General features: G+C 37.8%; 1 pseudogene; it reads right to left on the bottom strand.

Annotated features, from left to right (window-relative positions):
* Positions 1–4,715: 4,715 nt before the first annotated feature.
* On the bottom strand, positions 4,716–6,986 carry LOC124967974 (olfactory receptor 7D4-like; annotated as a pseudogene).
* Between the last annotated feature and the right edge of the window lie 12,013 nt (positions 6,987–18,999).

Genomic DNA, 18,999 nt, shown 5'->3' with positions numbered 1-18,999 from the left:
GTCTCCCAATCAGGGAAATCAATGGAACCCTACACACCAGGAAGCCAACCAGTGCACATTCTACAAATAGGAGGGTTATTGGAAAGGGAAATTTCACTGATGCTTCCAAGGAAAGCCACACATGGTCAGCAAGATCCTGACCCATCCTGGAAGATGGCATTAGAGAAGCTAAAAGGCTTCTCCAAAGTTCCCAAGAATGATCCCCTGAGGAATCTTGGTTTACTCTTAACAGTAGATAAGAACAACATCAATTTTGACCAACTTGGACTTAAAATACCTAGCAAAAGAGTTATAACCAAAGCACAATCATACCTAGGTATTTAAAAAGAAAGACAATAATTCTTTTAATGTAATTTAAGATGTACACTTGTGTCAGTCCTATCAAAAAATAAGTAATGTTGGAGGCTTTAGGAAGGGTTTTTAGACAGGAGTTTCTGACAACTATCAAAAGAGACTGTCAGAGTCACAAGCTTTATTGAGTAAATTTGAGACCTGCAAATCTTCCTAACCTCCTATATAAGCAGGCTTGGTCAGAATTTGCTAGTTTGTTTATCTAGCCCTAATATTTATTCCTCATATTGGTTTAAGTGATTTAATGGGGCACATAAAGTCTTAACTCTCTTTACCAATAAAGCCCTAAATGACAGAGAAAAAGGGTAATACCAATAGAAAGGCTTAGACAAAAATCAGATGGCATTAAGTACCTTATCTAGAGCTCATAAGGACATATATGACATAAAAACTAAATGTTGTATATATATATATATATATATATATATATATATATATATATATATTTCTAACAACTCTACTAATGTTTCTAAAGTCTTAACTGGCCTCCACTCACAGATCAGTGGCATGTGGATCCCACCTAGAGCTTTAATGAGTTACCATCTTCATGGTTTTCAGAGACTACTCAATAATACTGATTACTTTCATGCTAATTGTTTGCAAAAAATGTTTTGCTGTCTTATGTATTGTTGTCTTAGAAAGATCTCTGCCCTATGTACACCTCATCTACTCACCCACCAATTGCCACCACAGAGCTCTGGACTGCCATGATGCTAAATACCCTTAACTCTCCATGCCCCATCCAATGGAGAACAAGGACTTCGGGTTTCATTTCCTAAATGCTCCCTGCTTTCAGCAGGAAGTAGGCAGAATAAGTACAGTATTTGGTACCCAAATACTATAAAAGGATTTAGGGGCCCAAAGTCCTTGAGAAGGATGATACGGGAGTAAAAGTCAGGCAGTCAGTGTAGGTAATGAATGATGTGGGTTGAGAGGGTGACAACTGGTTACTAAAGAGAGAATGATGGGTTATTGAAGGTTAACCTCCATGATCCTGTTCCCAGTCACTATGTGGGGAAGAAAGAGAAGACCATGACTAAAGAGGAAGGTTTCAGAATTATAAGAAAGCAAGTCACACCCCTTCCCACTGGCTCTCAGCTCTGAGACCCCCTTCTCTTTGAAGGAGTCTGTTTCTATTTCTTCCTAAATAAAATTTGCTTGATACACTTTCTCTGGCATTTCTGGGTGTTCATTCTTCAACACTGGGCAACAGGAACCCATTCCTGATCTCCACTGGACAGGTATCACTGTGATCCCTAACCTGGTTTATAACTCTTTTACAGGTCTTTTACAATGTAGATAGTTATTAAAATAGTAAAATCTTTTCCAATTCTCCACATAGATATTTGTTCCAACCACATTCCCCAAGACATTTCAGGAAAAAGTGTCCTAATCTCCAAATTGTTTTCCTGGAAACATAAATGCAAACAAGAAGAACAGTGACCCATGAGAGCTGATTCATCATTAAGGCATTAAGATTTGGGAAGGACTTTCCTTCAGAATGAGAACTGAAAGACCCTGAGTAGGGCTCCATCAACATTAATCATGAATCATGACTGTCTCACCTATTTCTCTATAAACCCAATTGACTTCCTTGCAATGCCTTTTAGGCAGAACACTGAGCATCACGTTTCACTGCCAAGTGTATATAATTAATGGTGTAATTCACAAACATATCTAGTGAATTTCCCAAAAATAAACTCAATAAAAAGAAGGGAATCTAGAGATCTAGCACACATTATATGTAACATAAAAAAATAATAGTTTAAATATAATGGCTAAAATAATAAATCTTTTAGAACAGACATGAATACTACATCTTTACCTTGAATTTTTGAAATGACACCAAATGAGTTTTTAAAAGTCAAAAAAAAGTTATATTGCTCTTAAATAAATTAAAAATTTTATAAGTATCAGGACATATTATCAAGGAAATGGAGCCTAATAGAGGCATAAAGTGAACATAAAGACAATGGAACAGAGTAGTGAGCCCAAAAATGAACCCATCAATTTATGGATCAATTCACAAGTGTTTTTGAAACGATGTCAAGAACACACAGTTGTGAGGAAAAAGAAATGTTTTCCATCAGTGATACTAGGAAAACTGCATATCCCATACAGAATAATGAACTTAGACCCTTGTCACAACATGCACGTAAGATTCCATTGTAAGACCTGAAATTATAAAACTACTAGAAGACAACTAGAGAAAACACTATATCATTGGTTGAGGCAATGATTACTCTCACTCATTTATATGTATTTGGATATATATACATACATATGTATAGACCGAAAAATATATATGTATATGTATATGTATATGTATATGTATATGTGTGTGTGTGTCAACAAATATCTAAACAAGTATATGAAGAAAATGCTTACTGTCACTATTCATTAGTTTAATGCAAAATAAACTACAAGGAGACATCACCTTACACATCTTAGAGGGGATGTTGTCAAAAACATAGATGACAAGAGCTGGTGAGCACATGAAGAAAAGGGAGCTTTGAATGCAGTTGTAGGCAATGTGATGTTGATCCAATGGCACAAAGGATCCTTTAGACAGGAATAACTTCAATAGATCTCTTGCACTTCAAAGCAGGTAAAATCAACATTAACCTTTATGCTTGAGGAAAAGGGAACGCTAGCATACAGAATGGGAAAATATTATTAAAACACATATCTGATAAGGGTCAAGTATCCTGATAAAGTAATGAATTTTAATAGGAAAAAATGTATGATCTACACAATTGCTAAATGAGCCCAGACTTCCTAAGGCATTTCTTTCTTTTTAATTATTTTTTTATTTTTACAGACTGCATTTTGTTTCATTGTACACAAATGGGGTATATTTTTGCATTTCTATGGTTGTGCAATATGTAGATTCATACCATTTGTGTAATCATACATGTACACAAAAGATGCATTAACTTCAAACAAGCACCTTAAAAGATGCTCAATGACTCATAGGGAAACGCAAATCAAAAGCAAATGAGGTGCTACTTCACAGCCAAGAGTGGTATACTTTTTATAAAATTGGAAATTACCAGTATTGGCAAGAATGTTAAGATAACATAACCTCCATACATTAAAATATAAAATGTGCTGGTCACAATGAAAATCTGCATGGTAATTCTGCTAAGTGTTAAATATACAATACCATACAACCAAGCTGCTCCACTCCTATATACATTACCCAGTAAAGTGAGAATCATGTAGTCACACACTGTTTAGCAATGAGGATATACTCTGAGAAATGCATCATTAGGCAATTTCATCAGCTTACAAACATCCTGCAATGCACTTACATAAACTACCATGGCTGTGACATCACTAGGCAATCCAGTGTTATGGGATCACTATCGCATATACAGCCTGTTCTTCACCAAAGCATAATTAATGCAGCATATGATTGCACAAACAATACCCAAGTGTGCGCATCCATAGCAGTAATTTACCAGTAGGTAAAGGTGGAAATAACACACATGTCCATCAATGAATAAACAACTTGTGGTGTATAATTAAAGTGGATAGCTTTAGCCACAGTAAAGAAGATAGTTAATTTTAACTAACAAAAGAGCCCAAAGAAACGAGGAAACCAAGGAAGGAGGGAATGAAAGTAGGAAGAAAATATGACGGTAAGAATGAACTAAGGGAAATTTATGGATCAAAAAGAATGAAGCAATCTCTCAGAATATCATTGGCATTATATTACTGTGTAAAAAAGGAACACATGCTCTTACAAAGCTGGATTGCATCCTTCATATTCAAAATCCAAATCCAATCATTGCTGCTACAAAATCAGGAAAGTAAAGATACGGGGGTGTGCTCATTTTCAGCCTCCTCTTTTAGTCCATCCAATCTGTCTCTTCCCTCGAAATCATGTGAAGAAAGAAAATGTCTCAGATCTTCCCAGGATGAATATGTACACAAATACGAAGTCACAAGTATAGTCCTGGTAGGCACTTTGTTCTGATGATTTTCATTTATTTCAGAGAAAAAAGAATAAAATCAAATTAAGGTGGAGAACATTAACCTTCATATAATAATTTTTCAGGAAACCATGTCTTCATTAATATAAGTTCTTCAAGTCAAGTTAGAAATCTAGAAATGCCTGTAAGAAAACTTATGAAACTTGGAATATTATGGGCTATGTATAGAGGAGAAAACTAAAAAGGAAACATTGCAGGAGTGTTAGGCAGAAATATATGCAACAATATACAGAGGAAAAGGCATAGGGAATAGAGGAAATCAAACACGTGGTTTAGGAAAGAAATAGAACCTGGACACTGAAACATGACATTTGCCTTACAGCCCACAATGTCCCTCTAGTTCTGAGGTCACTGATTCCTTAAGGACTAGCAGCTTACTTTGCTGAGGAGTCTTCTCAGTGCCCCCTTCACATCTTTATTTCTCAGGCTGTAGATGAAGGGGTTCAGCATGGGGGTGACCACAGTATACATCATTGAGGTGATCATGCTTCTCTGGGAAGAAAGGGTCACAGCAGAACTAAGGTAAACCTCAAGTCCTGTTCCATAGAACAAGGTGACCACACAGAGGTGGGACCCACAGGTGGAAAATGCTTTATACTTGCTGTCAATGGAGGACATCCTCAATAAGGAGGAAGCAACCTGAGAGTAGGAGAAAATGACCCTTAGCATAGGAATCATACCCAGAAGGGCAGTCAAAATATACATGACAATATTATTGATTAGGTTATCAGAGGTGGCTGCATTGAGAATCTGAGTCAGTTCACAGAAGAAATGTGGGATTTCAGTGCCTTTGGAGAAGGTCAGTTGCTTCATTAGTAGAACGTCAATCAGGGACACCACAAACATGATGATCCAAGAAGTCAGAACCAGCAATCCACAAAGCCGAGGGTTCATGATGACTGTGTAGTTTAGGGGGTGGCAGATGGCCACAAAGCGGTCAAAAGCCATGATGGTTAGTAAAAAGTGATCCATTCCAAGAAAAATAATTAAAAAAAGTATACCTGAGTGAGGCACTCCATGTAGGAGATGTCTTTGCTCTGTGCCTGGATGTTCACCAGCATCTTGGGGACTTGGTGTATGTGAAGCAGATGTCAACCGAGGACATGTTGGAGAGGAAGAAGTTAATGGGGGTGTGGAGGTGGGGATCAGAGTTGACAGCCAGGATGATGAGCAGGTTCCCAAGCACTGTGACCAGGTACATGGACAGGAACAGTCCAAAGAGAAAGGGCTCCAATTCAGGATTATCTGAGAGGCCCAGAAGGAGGAATTGTGATAAGGCTGTGTGGTTCTCTGCTTGATACAGGTGGTGTACCTTCTGGGGAATGAAGTAAAAGTAGGGTTCAAGGAACAGTGAAGTGCAACTTCAGATCAGCCAATATAACCCTTGGATGAATATTTTTCATTCTGTGCTGTGTCCTTCTAAGGAGTGTGATGTACTTATGCAAGTGATAACCCATTTACTCTGTAAAGAATATCACCAGACTTTCAGTTAGAAAATTCTTTTCTCTTTTATCAATATCTCATGATTTTTAATTCTCCATTTAAAATCTATGGATATGATTTAATATCTCTTTATGTGACCTGTCCATAAACATCAAAGATAGTTCAATCTTTTCTTTGACCATGTCCATATTTCTTTATGATATGGATCTATAACAGTAATCAAAAGTAGATTTTTAGTTCAACAGCCTTTATTGTGTGACTTAGCACTTCACAGTAGGTGATAGTTTTATCCCAATGCCTTATTGTTTAAGGTTCCTGCAGTAGAGTTTGCTCTAATTACATACCTTCCTTGTGACCTTGAAAGATTATTTGAACTCTCTTAACCCCAGTACCTCACCTCCACAGCAGAGGTAGAAATATTCACTGTACCATAGGAGTGAAGAGTGAAATTTTGTGGGATGATGTTTTTCTACTGTTGTCTGAGACACATAATGAGCATTTTATAAGTGTGGACTTCTGTTCTTAACCTCTCAATCAATCTGCCTTGCATGGGTACAATTCAGCATGTATGCCTCTTAAACTGTGGCAGACACCATGGATACAGTTCTGATCATTTAAAATACAATATTTTGGTCACCTCTTTTGTCTGATACAGCATTTCTCATTAATGAAGACCTTGTGGTTCCCTCTTTCAAATAACTCCTGCTGAATGAGTTCTTTGTGGACTATATGTATGAGAAATAGAAAGTCCAGGGGTCCATGTTCAGAATACAGTATTTAGCTTTTAAAATAAAATGACTTTGGATGTAAGAAAGGCAGCTGGAGGGCAGAATAGAATGGAATGTTACAAGCAGTTAACACTGGAGTATATATGTTCACAGCCCCTTGACAGATAGGAGGTGAGAAGCAAGGGGTCTGGGCTGACCAACAGAGATAAACTGTGGAGTGGAAATCACCCAACCCAAGGGAACTTTCCTGTCACAAGAGAACAAAGGGAGGTGGGGACAATTAAATTATATTTCCTTAACCCAATAGGGAAGAGTAAAAACTAGTCAATGTTCAGGAAGACTGTACACGCCATAATACTCAGCCAGTGAGTCACTCTGGGTGGGATCTGTGGTCTGGGGGATATAACAATAGTTGTACCCAATCTGTGTGTCCCTGGCCATCAGGTACCTGATCTTGCAGGACCATCATTGAAGTAAAGCCTCATTTTTTGCTGTTCCTTGTGTCATTAATCCATTTTTTAGATTTGGACAGGTACATGTATTTCTTACACATGGAGAAGAGGGACACATCAGACCACCACTAAGAACAAATAGAAGGCACTGCTGACTGTGTATGCTCCTGTTTCCATGCCCTTGAACGGGTCTATATGATATTAAAATCAGTGGAGTCTGTTACCCAAATACATAATTGATAAACATGAACAAAATATTCAAAACTTATGTGAATTCATTCATCCTAGAAAAATTAAAGAGAAATTTAAGATTTAAAAATAAATGTTTCTGTTCTCCATGATTAAAAGAAATCATCAGTATCATGCAGGCTTGGGGAATGCACATAATATTAAGTAAGAAAATAATTCACTGAGGAAAAACTTAGTTTGTGAAGATTGGTAGGAAATTATTCAGGAAAAGTTTGAGCTAAAGAAGGAAGGTTAGGTTGTTATAAATCAGGAATGAAAAAAATCACCTTTGAGGTTAGTGAACAGGATGTGCAGTTGCTTTATCAGACTGAGCTTGGTATAGGAAGAGATTTGAGAGACCAGTGTGACAGAAAGCAGGGTCAAAGGGTCATGGAATAGAACATGTGGGGCCCACAGTGGAGCCTCTGTCACCTTCCTTTATGTCCCAGTGACATTGGTAAGTTCAAATGTATTTGTGAGTCTTAGGTTATGATTGAGTTTTCTCCTTATTTACCTTTTGCTGGATTTGCATGGTGCATGTCACCTTGGAAGCACTAAAGACATCCAATGTTGGATATATAATTAATATGATGCTACATCTAGTATAACTCAGAATAAATCTTCAAATTTATCCACCATATGCTTGGCTATAGGCACAAAATCTAAAAATGAAGTTAAACAGCATGTGTGCATATCTATTTTAGAAGAATAATGCAGTATTAATCAGAAATATAAATTTTGGGAATGAAAACTAGATGAAGGTAAATGTGTTTTAAAAATTCTTCAAAAGCTAGGTCAAGGAAGCAATCAATATCATAACCAGAAGCACAACATATAATACACATTTGAGAAAATTTAACAGCCATCACTCTGTTTAGCAACCAGTGCTGAGACTGTCAGTACATGAAGAAACCAAGGACATTCCCTCATAACAAGGGTTAAATTCAAACCATTTGCAAGTGGAGAGGCCACAGTAAAACACAGCTGTGTTTGTGTAAATTCATGAACTTTTCAAAGCAGTCTCCTCCAATTTCATTCATATTTTACTGAAATTTTAACGGGGTTGCTAATATGAGAAAAGGAAACTGAACTCTGTTGAACATTAGAAATAATTACATTAATGGTAGATATACTGTGGACCATAAAGTGAAACAATAACTACAAACATTAAATTAGCAATAGATATCAGGAAGTCACATAGGAAGGCAAACATAATTAGGAAATATAATGGAAAAATCCAATCAAGTATGAAATAAAAGATATAATACCTCATGCATAATAGTTCTTCAGTAAGTAGTTAAATAATTGGGTGCAGGAAATCTGACAGGAGCCTGCAATTGATAAGACAGAGTGGAGAGGAGTTTGGGGTCTCTACAGAAAATAACTCTTTTGGGAGAGAAGGATTCCAAAGGGTGGGTGAAGGAATTAAAAGAAAGGATGGAAGAAATAGTTCTCAATGGAAGCTGAAGTTCATTCACAGTAAAGGGACTGAATCTTCATGGAAGAAAAAGAAGAAGAGAAATCCTATTGTGGTAAAACAGTAGCTGCATTCTCTCCTCTTTTCCTTCTTAATCCACCAGCCTTACTTGGTCACTATTAACTTCTCCAAAGGTTGTCCCTGAAGCTTTCTCTTTCCACCATCTGTTCCCAGGAAGCCCACTGGGGTTTCACAGAGACTGAGATCAGAGAAACATAGGTCAGGGGGCTGAGAGGCATGTTTAAAGTTTCTACTGCCCAAAGGTTTGAATTCTCAGAGCTTCTCATTAAGTAAATTGTTCTATTTTCTTTCCACTTTCCAAACCCTTCAGATCCCTCGGGGGCACAAAAGTGGTAGCTGAGTGGAAAGATTTCAGTCAGTTTTGTCTCTGTGAAGACTATGTGCCCTGCTGTGCCCTGCTCTGCATTATTTGATGATGAACAGGAGTTTTCAGGCTGTGCCCACCTCTGAGTTAATCCATTTTATAAAGCAGTGCTTTGCCATGAGTTATTCCATTTTGAATTTAAGTGCAGAGGTAGACTGATTCTATTCCTTGTTCATACAAGTAAACAACTGCCATCTGCTTGGTACAATCTGAGAAATAAATTCATCATCCTAATAAAATTGTGTGAACTGATCATTATAATCAGAAGCACATGAATACATGGACAAATAAAACTTATATCAGAAAAAACAGGTCCATAAGCTTATCAAATGCACCAGATCACCAAATAAAATAACCCCCTTACCTGAAACTCCTAAAAGGAGGAGCACCTCAAAACTGGACATGGTGACACCCTGACCCTGGTCATTCATCATCACAAACCTTACTCAGGAAAATCGCCCCAGCAACAAACCACAGAATCTCTGTCCTTGGGCTTAGCTCAGCATGGTTTCTTCAGCCTTTGAGGACCATGCATGGCCACACCCCAAGCTAGCAACTCAAGCTGACCCTGTGAAACTTCCTGTTCAGACCCTGGCCTATAAATAGGTCCTTGAAGAGGTCTGCACCCAGAACAAGTTCTTCGACTGGTTCATTATCTTAATTGATCACCTATATGACTATTCCCATTCCTATCTATTCACTACCTGTGCTCTTAGCTCAGCCTACTGAATCCCTACAGCTATCTTAACTCTCTGTTAGCCTTTCCGCAATACACACACACACGCACACACACACAATTTATGTGTGTGCATGTTTATGTATATATATATATATATATTTATAAAGTGTGATGTGTGACTTGAGTATTACAAATATTAGTAGTTAAGATTAGAATACAAGAATCTGTGATTGCTTTATTAAGACTACCAGATGACCCTGGAGTACTCAGTGAACTGCCACCACTGAAGGTGGCGGAACCTGTGAATTTATTGTCATTCAATAAATTCTGACATTGTGGAAAGACACACCCATTTGGTCTACGTTAACCATATAGTTTATTCATAACACCATGGCAAGGGGAAGATGGATTTACTTCCTCCAAGAAAAATCTTTTTTTTTTTTTTTTGGTTTTGGTATAATTTAAGATTCATAAAGTGTTTCCTAAGGAAAGATTCATTTCTACAAGGAACCAGTGGTGGGAACCATGTCCTGTAATATACCTCCTTTTAACAATCTTTGGAGATTTCAGAAATTATTTCAAAATTACAAGATTATGGAAAAAAATTACTTTTCAATTTTTCCTACTTTATTTGCAGGTTGATGTTTGTCTATTTATTTACTAAAATGAGTAAAAATGTAGGTGTGTACTATGTACATTATAGTATCTTAAAATATTTTCCATTATGTAATGGTTAAACCTAAAAACTAATGTATGATTTAACACATTGGTTATTAGTCTTATGGTGAGACTCCTTCATATCAGTTCAACATTTTACAAGAATACCATCTATTATCACTAACTGGAGTTGCATGCTGTGCTATAGAAGTTGAGCTTATCCCTCATATCTAATTGGAAATGTGTGCCCTTCAACCAACACCACCTCCCAGACTCCCCAACATACAGCAACCACTGTTTTGCTTTCAATATCAAATGATATTGATTTTTTTAGATTCTACAAAAAAGTGAGATTGTGTAATATTTCTCCAACTGTGCCTGGTTTATTTCAATTAATATTAATTCTCTGGGTTCATTCATGCCGTTTAATGACAGCGCTTCCTTCTTTTTATCCCCAAAGAGCGTTCCATTGTGTATGTGTACCATGTTTTCTTTGTCCACTCATCTACTGATGGACACGGAGGTGGATTCCATATCTTGGCTACTGCGGAAAGTGCTGCAAAACATGGGAAAGCAGATGTCTTTCCAACATATTCCCATTTACTCTGATGCATCCTCAGTACTACATAGCTGAATCGTATTGACAATGAAAGCTCAGTCCTTGTCCCTAGTGCTTATTAAATCACAAGGACAAAGTTTTAAGGAAAGGGGAAAAGGAGTTTTACTACTTTGCTGGAAAAGGAGAATACACAGTGTTTCTAACTCCCAAGGGTGACAGTGGGCTTCTACAAAGGGGATTCAAAGGCTACACTCCAGCTAGGAACTGTCAGGAGTCAATTCATTTGTAGCCTTGGGAAAGCTATTTCTTAGATCCTCCAGTGCTAGCCCCAGTCCTTCATTCCTTCATTCCTGTGGTCCATGAGCTGAAGGACAGGAAGAAGCCCTTGGCTAGGGATGGAGAGAGGGAAAAGAAATAAAGCCAGCAAGTTTTATTGCTGTGCTAGCAAAGGAAAAACACAGGGGACTCCTGTGCAGAGGCTGTGATTGCACCCATCCAGGAGAACAGAGGCTTTAGAAGAATTGTTTGGTTCCAGGTGTTCCCTGTGGGGAGTTGGGATTCACTTGTTAATTTGGGAGACAGCCATTCCTTAGATCTTCTGTTATCATTGCTTAAGTCTGAATTCTTGGGTTCCAAAGACAGATAACTGGGTTTAGGATGGGGAAGAAAGGTAATCCTGTCCCACCCCTCCCCCACCCCCACCGGAAGTTATGGACAGGAGAGGACGAAGGGGGAACAAAAAAGCCCATTTTAAAATAAGCCTCACTGGTAGAGCAGCAAGGGCTGTGTATATTCACAGAAAGAGGTGGACCCGTGTTACATTATTTCTGTTGATACTGTTAACTTTTACATTTTTGTTGTTCAGAAACTTGTTTTTAGGATATAACCCTTTATCTACTGTTGTTGTTGGATATGGAAAATAACAGGCCCCAGAGAGAAAAGGAAAACAATGGGCTCTGGACTTTTCACAATTTCAGTACCTATGACTGACTATTCCCTCTGACTGTCCAAAGGTCACATTCTGCTATGACTCAGTCTCTCTGAACCCTATGAAACTTAGACCCTATTGTAACCAGTTGCCATTTTCCTCTTGAAAATGTGCCCCTCTGCTGCTTAATAAGGCATCACTGATCCTTTGAGGTCTGTTTCTTTCACTTTGATCATTCGCTTTCAATTATTGCTTTTGAGGCCAACCCTGTAGCAGTTACACCCTACATCACTGTGCAGTCTGATGTCATGAGCTTTCCCCATGTTTTCTTTTAAAAGCGTTATGCTTTCAGAACTGACTTTTAAATCTTTAGTTCATTTTGCATTGACTTTGCTCTTGATGGTATGAGATATTGGAGCACCGAGCATGGCATTGGGTTCTTTGTCATGAAAATTTAAAGAATGAAATCCAAAAACACAAAGGTGAGAACAAAGTAACAGGATTTATTGGAGTAATAGAAAGAAAGCAGAGCTCCCAAAGAGGGAGGGGTCCCAAGAGAGGGATATTGGAGAGTGGCTATTGTCTAGGGGTTTAGGAAGATCTACAGGGGTAGAGCCAGCCTGCCCCGAGCCACCAGACCTGGGTCAGGCACTTGGTATCCACAAGCTATTCATGGACCTTTCATCCAATCAGGTTACTGTGCCTTTTTTGGTGGGGGTCTGGGTACCAGGCAGTAGGTGTCTCACTCACTATCAGTTAGTTCTTTTTTTTTCCCCCCGTGTACATAGGAGTTGGCTGAACTTGATGAGGCCTGGCTTGTATCTGTAGATTTTCAGCCCTGCTACACAGAGACCTGACCTTAAAGGAGAGTCCAAGTTTCTTGCCCGTTTGAACTCTTTCTTCTGCCTCAATATGAGTGTGATTTTCTTCTACTGTATGTGCCAATCCAGTTTTTCATCACCATTTTTTGAAGACACAATTCCTTTTCCATGGTCAGTTTATAGGAACTTTGCCAAAAATCAGTTGATTGTAAGTTCATGAATTTGGTTCTGGATCTTCTATTCTGTTCCATTGGTCTGTGTATCTGTTCTTATGCCAGTTCTACACTGTTTTATACTACTGTTTTTGTAGTATTTTCAAAATAGGTGGTGATGGAATCATTCTTTCTGAATTATCTTGGTACGTGTTGGTACAGGAATTTAGTCTCTCCTGCTAGGTTATCCAATTAGTGATCACACCGTGTTTTGTATTTAACTTTCATGATGCTTCATGTTTCTTTGGTACCAGGTGTAATTTCTCCTTTTTCATTTCTTATGTTATTTATATGAGTCTTCTTACTTATTTTAGTATAGCTAATAGTTTGACAATAACATTTATCTTTTCAAAAAACATTTTGTTTCATTGATCTTTTCTCTTGTTTTTTCTGGTCTTTATTTCATTTACTTCTGCTCTGATCTTTATTGTTTCTTTCAGTGTATTAATTTGAATCTCAGTTCATTATTTCTCTAGCTTTTAGTTTGTAATAGTATGCTGTTTATTTGAAACTGTCTTTTTGATGTAGCTATTTATTGCTATAATTTTAAAAAGCGATTATTATTATTATAGCAATTTTTTTTTTCTTTTAACCTTCATACTTGAGACACAAGTCAGATCTCCATCACAGGACATTATACATTATCATGAATTTGTATAGTTCTGTTTGTCAGTTTGCCAGTGAGTTTGTATATTATTACTCATTAGTATCCTTTTCCACCAGTTTGAATAGCTCCGTTTAGCATTTGCTGAAGGACAGTTCTGGTGGAGATGAACTCCTCACCCACTGCTTGTTTGTCTCCTTCGCTTCTGAAAAACGACTTTTATGTAGGTATCAATATGGCACAATGAATCCAATTATTCTGTATAGTTAAAATGCACTCATGAGAAAAGACTTTGTTCAGTAGAAGATTGTATGTGTGCAAGTGTTTAGGTTTTTGATAACAGCCATTGTAACACACATGAGCTGATATTCCATAATGGTTTTTATTTGTATTTGTCTGATGACTGATGACCTTGAACAACTTTTCAAATACCTGTTGGCCATCTGTATTTCTTCCTTTGAGAAATACCTACTTAGATCTTCTGCTGAATTTCAATCAAGTTTTTCATTTTCTTACTATTGAATGGTTTGAGGTCTTTCTATATTTTGAATATTTATGGCAAATCAGATTTATAGTTTGCAAACAGTACCTACTCTTTTGTATGATTTCTATTCACTCTGTTGACTTTTATCCTTTGCTGTTCAGAAGCTTTTTCGTTTTTATGTAATACTATTTTTGCTTTTGTGGCCAATGCTTTAGAGGTCATATCCAACATTTTTTTCAAAGATCATTGTCATGTACCTTTTCCCGTATGTTTTCTTTTAAAAGCTTTATACTCTCAGATCTTTGTTTGGTTTTGCCTTCATTTCTGTATGTGGTGTGAAATAGTAGTCTTATTTTCTTTTGCTGCATGTGGATGTCTGGTTTTCTAATACCATTTCTTGAAGTGACAGTGCATTTTCCATTGCGTGTTTATACACACTTTGCCAATCATTATTTGACTGTAAATGTGTAAAATGTGAATGGACCCTCTTTTCTGTTCCATTGTTCTACTCATCTGTGAGTATTATGCTGGTACCATGCTGTTTGACTTACTATAACTTTGTAGTGTATTTTTAAATCAAGTAGTGATTGAATCATTTCTTTAGAATTCAGTCTTGGTCTGTTGTATGTGTCAAGGAATTTATTCCCTTCTGCAAGTTTATCTGATTTATTGTCACATGGCTGTTCATTATAGTCTCTTATGAGCCTTTTTATTTCTTTAGCATTGGTTATAATTTCTCCTTCATTTCTGATATGTTTATGTGCATTTTCTTGCTTTCTTTAGTAGACCTCATTAAGTTTGTCAATATTGTTTATCTTTTCATAAACCACCTTTACATTTCATTGATCTTTCTTTCCTCTTGATTTTCTGATCTCTATTTCATTTCTTTCTACTGTGATCTTTACTCTTTCCTTCATTATATTAGTTTGGGGCTCAATTCACTCTTATTTTATAGGTTCTCACTGTGTAACATTAGGGTATTTATTTGAGATCTTTGTTCTTTTTGGATGTAGGGTTTTATTGTTCTAAAATCATAGCAGTGATTACTATTGTGACTTCTTCCCTTTGAACTCAGTGCTCTACATATCATTGAGATGTAGGCCACAGTGGCATTATATCATGAATTTGTTTGCATACTTTTTCCATAGAATATTTATACATTTGTATTTTTCTTATTATTCACTAACATCCTTTTCCAACAGCTTGAAAGTCTCTCTTTAGCATTTCCTGACCCACAGTCTAATGAAGATGAACTCACCAATGTCTAGAAAAGGCTGTATCTTTCCTTCCCTTCTGAAACACAGTTTTGCTGTGTAGAGGATTTTTGATTAATGGTTTTTACTGCAGCACATTGAACACTTCCTCCTGCTTCATCCTGGCTTATACTATTTCTGTTGAGACGCTTGCTGTTATACATAATGGAGCTTTCCTAAACACTGTTTACTTCTTTCCTTTGGCTGCCTCAGGATCCTTTCTTTGTATTTCATGATTTACAATTTGACTATAATATGTTGGGCTAATCTTATGTAGCATGAATCTGATTAGAGACCTTAGACTTTTACCAGGATATTTATGTTTTTCCAAGCTTAGAAATTTTTCAGCTATTATTTCTTTAAATAAGATGTCTATTTCTTTACCTTTTTCTTCTCTATACTGAATTAGAGTGCTTAAACATTTGTTCTTATACTATCTCATACATCTGTAAGCTTTGTGCGTTAATTTTCATTCATTTTTCCTCTTTTCTCCTTTGAGTATTTTCTATTATCCTCTTTTTTTTTTTTTACTTTTTTATTTACTTCTTTATTTTTTACACACTGCATTTTGATTCACTGTACATGAATGGAGTACATCATTTCATTTCTATGGTTGTGCAGGATGTACATTCATGCTATTCATGTAATCATACATGTACATGGGGTAATGATGTCTGTCTCATTCCACCAGTTTTCCTACCCCCTCCCTCTCATTTCCCTCTACATAATCTAAAGTTCCTCCATCCTTCTCTCACCCTCCTACCCCACCTCCCCAATTATATATCATTATCCACTTATTAGGGAAAACATTTTGCCTTTGGTTTTTGGGGATTGGCTTGTTTCACTTAGCATGATATTCTCCAATTCCATTCATTTATCTGCAAATGCCATAATATTATTCTTCTTTATGACTGAATAATATTCCATTGTATATATATACCACAGTTTCTTTATCCATTCATCTGTTGAAGGGCATCTAGGTTGGTTCCACAATCTAGCTATTGTGAATTGAGTTGCTATAAACACTGATGCGGCTGCATTTCTGTAGTATGCTAATTTTAATTCCTTTGGGTATAACCCAAGTAGTGGGATAACTGGGTCAAAAGATGAGTCTGTTCCAAGTTTTCTGAAGATTCTCCACATTGCTTTCCAGAGTGGCTTTACCAATTTGCAATTCCAACAGCAATGTAAAAGTGTGCCTTTTACCTCACATCCACTCCAACATCTATTATTGCTTGTGTTCTTGATAATAGCCCTTCTAATTGGAGTAAGATGAAATCTTAGAGTTGTTTTAATTTGCATTTCTCTAATTATTAGAGATTATTAGAGAACACTTTTTCATATATTTGTTAATTGCCTGTATGTCTTCTTCTGTAAAGTGTCTGTCTAGTTTCTTGGCCCATTTATTGATTGGGTTCTTTGTATCGTTGGAGTAAAGTTTTGTTGTTGAGGGCTGTCTTGGACAAGATGGTGCCTGGCAATGAGCCAAAGGGCACTGGGTACCAAAATAAGGAAGTACCCATAAAGGTTGCTTGCCTACTAGTTCCTTGGAGACTTATGACGTGTTGACGCCAGGCTCAAGGATTGGCTATCTAATATCATGCTGCGCATGGACAGCTCGTGATTCATATAGTGCTATGCTGACATTCTTCTGCATGCTCTCCTGTGTGAGAGAAAGCTTTGCTATAATTGGCTAATAAGCTAGGAGCCTGGGGGAGGAGAGAGGGAGAGGGAAGAAGAAGGGATATAGGAGGAGAACAAAGGAGGCAGAAAAACAGGGAGGACACAATAAAACTGGTCAACTAAAGATTGGCGGTGTCTCCTTTCTCCACGCCGGTTCTGCTGGATGGAACAAGTGGTGGCCCAGACGGGGAGCTTCTCCCTCCTGCGTCCTCCCACGTAAGTAACTTAAGGTAAGCTATAGGAAAACTAAGTAACTTTAGGTAAGCTATAGGAAAACTAAGTAACTTTAGGTAAGCTATAGGAAAACTGCAGTATTATCCCGGTAAAGGGTGGCCACATAACCCCGGTGAAGGGAGTCTGCATAACCCCGGTGAAGGGAGTCTGCATAGCCCCGGTAAAGGGAGGTCTCATAACTCCAGGATGGGGTCACAAGTGTCTAGAAATCAAATGATAGGAATCATACAAGATGTACTTAAGGCTAATGGAACTGCCATAAAACAATCTACTATAACAGCATATGTAACTACACTGGCCAAGGTTAGTCCTTGGTTTTTGGAAAAGGGAGTCCTAAATATTCCACAATGGGAACATGATAAAGAGGATCTTATTAAAGCAGAAAAGCAATCCCCATTACCTAGAGGTACTTTTCCCATGTGGCAGCTCATTAAGGATTGTCTAACATCTAAAAAAGGTAAAATAATAACTTTAGTTAAAAAAGGAAATATGTGTCTGGAAGAGATAAAGAAACAACTAAGTGTAACTTCTCCTGAAGAGGAAGAGGAGGAGGAGGGGCTTACTGGGGAGGAATTAGAAAGAGCATCAAGGACACGGTCACCCCCATCAGTTATATCGGGAAGGAATACCAATCCCTTCCTGGAGGCAGCCGCTCCCCCTCAAGCAGCCTGCCCCCTATATCCTCCAAAGTATCCTTGGGAGAGTAATCTCATGCTATAAATCAGATGGGTTTTTCACTGTGGGGAGAAGAAACCCCCCTTAAGGAAACCTCAACAGTCTCACAATTCTTCCCTGTACTAGAGGACCAAAATAGACAAAGATTCCACCAACCTCTGGATTTCAAAACAGTAAAAAATTTTAAGGAGGCAGTGGCTACATACGGTCCACAGGCCCCATTTACAATTAGTATGTTGGAATCAGTAGCGGGGCTGAATCTAGTGCCGGAAGATTGGAAAATGCTATGTAAAGCTGTGCTATCAGGGGGGCAGTACCTAGTGTGGAAAACTGCATGGCAGGAAGCCTCATTAGAAATGGCACGAAGTAATGCTGCCGCAGGCTTTCCCCAAAGAAATGTAGAAATTCTAACAGGAGAAGGAGACTATGAAGGTATTCAACAGCAGATTATTTACCATCCTGGGGTGTATGCACAAATTGCTGCTTCTGCCACTAAAGCCTGGAATTTAATTCAAGGGTCAGGAGATTTACAGGGGCAGTTGTCTAAGGTGATTCAGGGGAGTAACAAACCTTTTGCAGATTTTGTTGATAGACTAATCCAAATGGCTGCTAAAGTATTTGGGGATTCAGAACAAGCTATGCCCTTAATAAAACAATTAGCTTATAAGCAAGCAAATAGATGGTGTAAAGAAGCTATAAGACCATGGAAAAATAAAGATTTAAGTACATATATAAAAGTCTGCAGGGATATCAATGATGCAGTCATTACAGGACAAGTAATAGCTGCTGCTCTTCATGGGCCAAATCAGGGGCAATCAAGAGCTAAAGGAATAATATGCTTTAAGTGTGGGCAAGAAGGGCACTTCAGAAGAGACTGCCCTGAAGAACCCACAGGGTTAAAGCCCAGGGGAACACCTAAAACTAGAGAACAGCAAGGGACAAATCAACCTGCCCCAGGTGTATGTCCCCGGTGCCGGAAAGGAAGGCACTGGGCGAGATTTTGTACATCAAGATGTGACATAGAGAGAAATCCTCTTCCTACCCAGTCAAAAAACGGCCAGGGGGGCCCAACCTGGGTCCCTCAAATATACGGGGCCTTTCAGAATCCCATAGTCCAGATCTCCACTCACAATCCTTTCTGACTATCT

The sequence above is a fragment of the Sciurus carolinensis genome, chromosome 17 (assembly GCF_902686445.1).
Source record: "Sciurus carolinensis chromosome 17, mSciCar1.2, whole genome shotgun sequence".
NCBI classification, from domain to species: Eukaryota; Metazoa; Chordata; class Mammalia; order Rodentia; family Sciuridae; genus Sciurus; species Sciurus carolinensis.
Note: the sequence above shows the minus strand (reverse complement) of the source record. Positions and strands in the feature narration are given on the sequence as shown.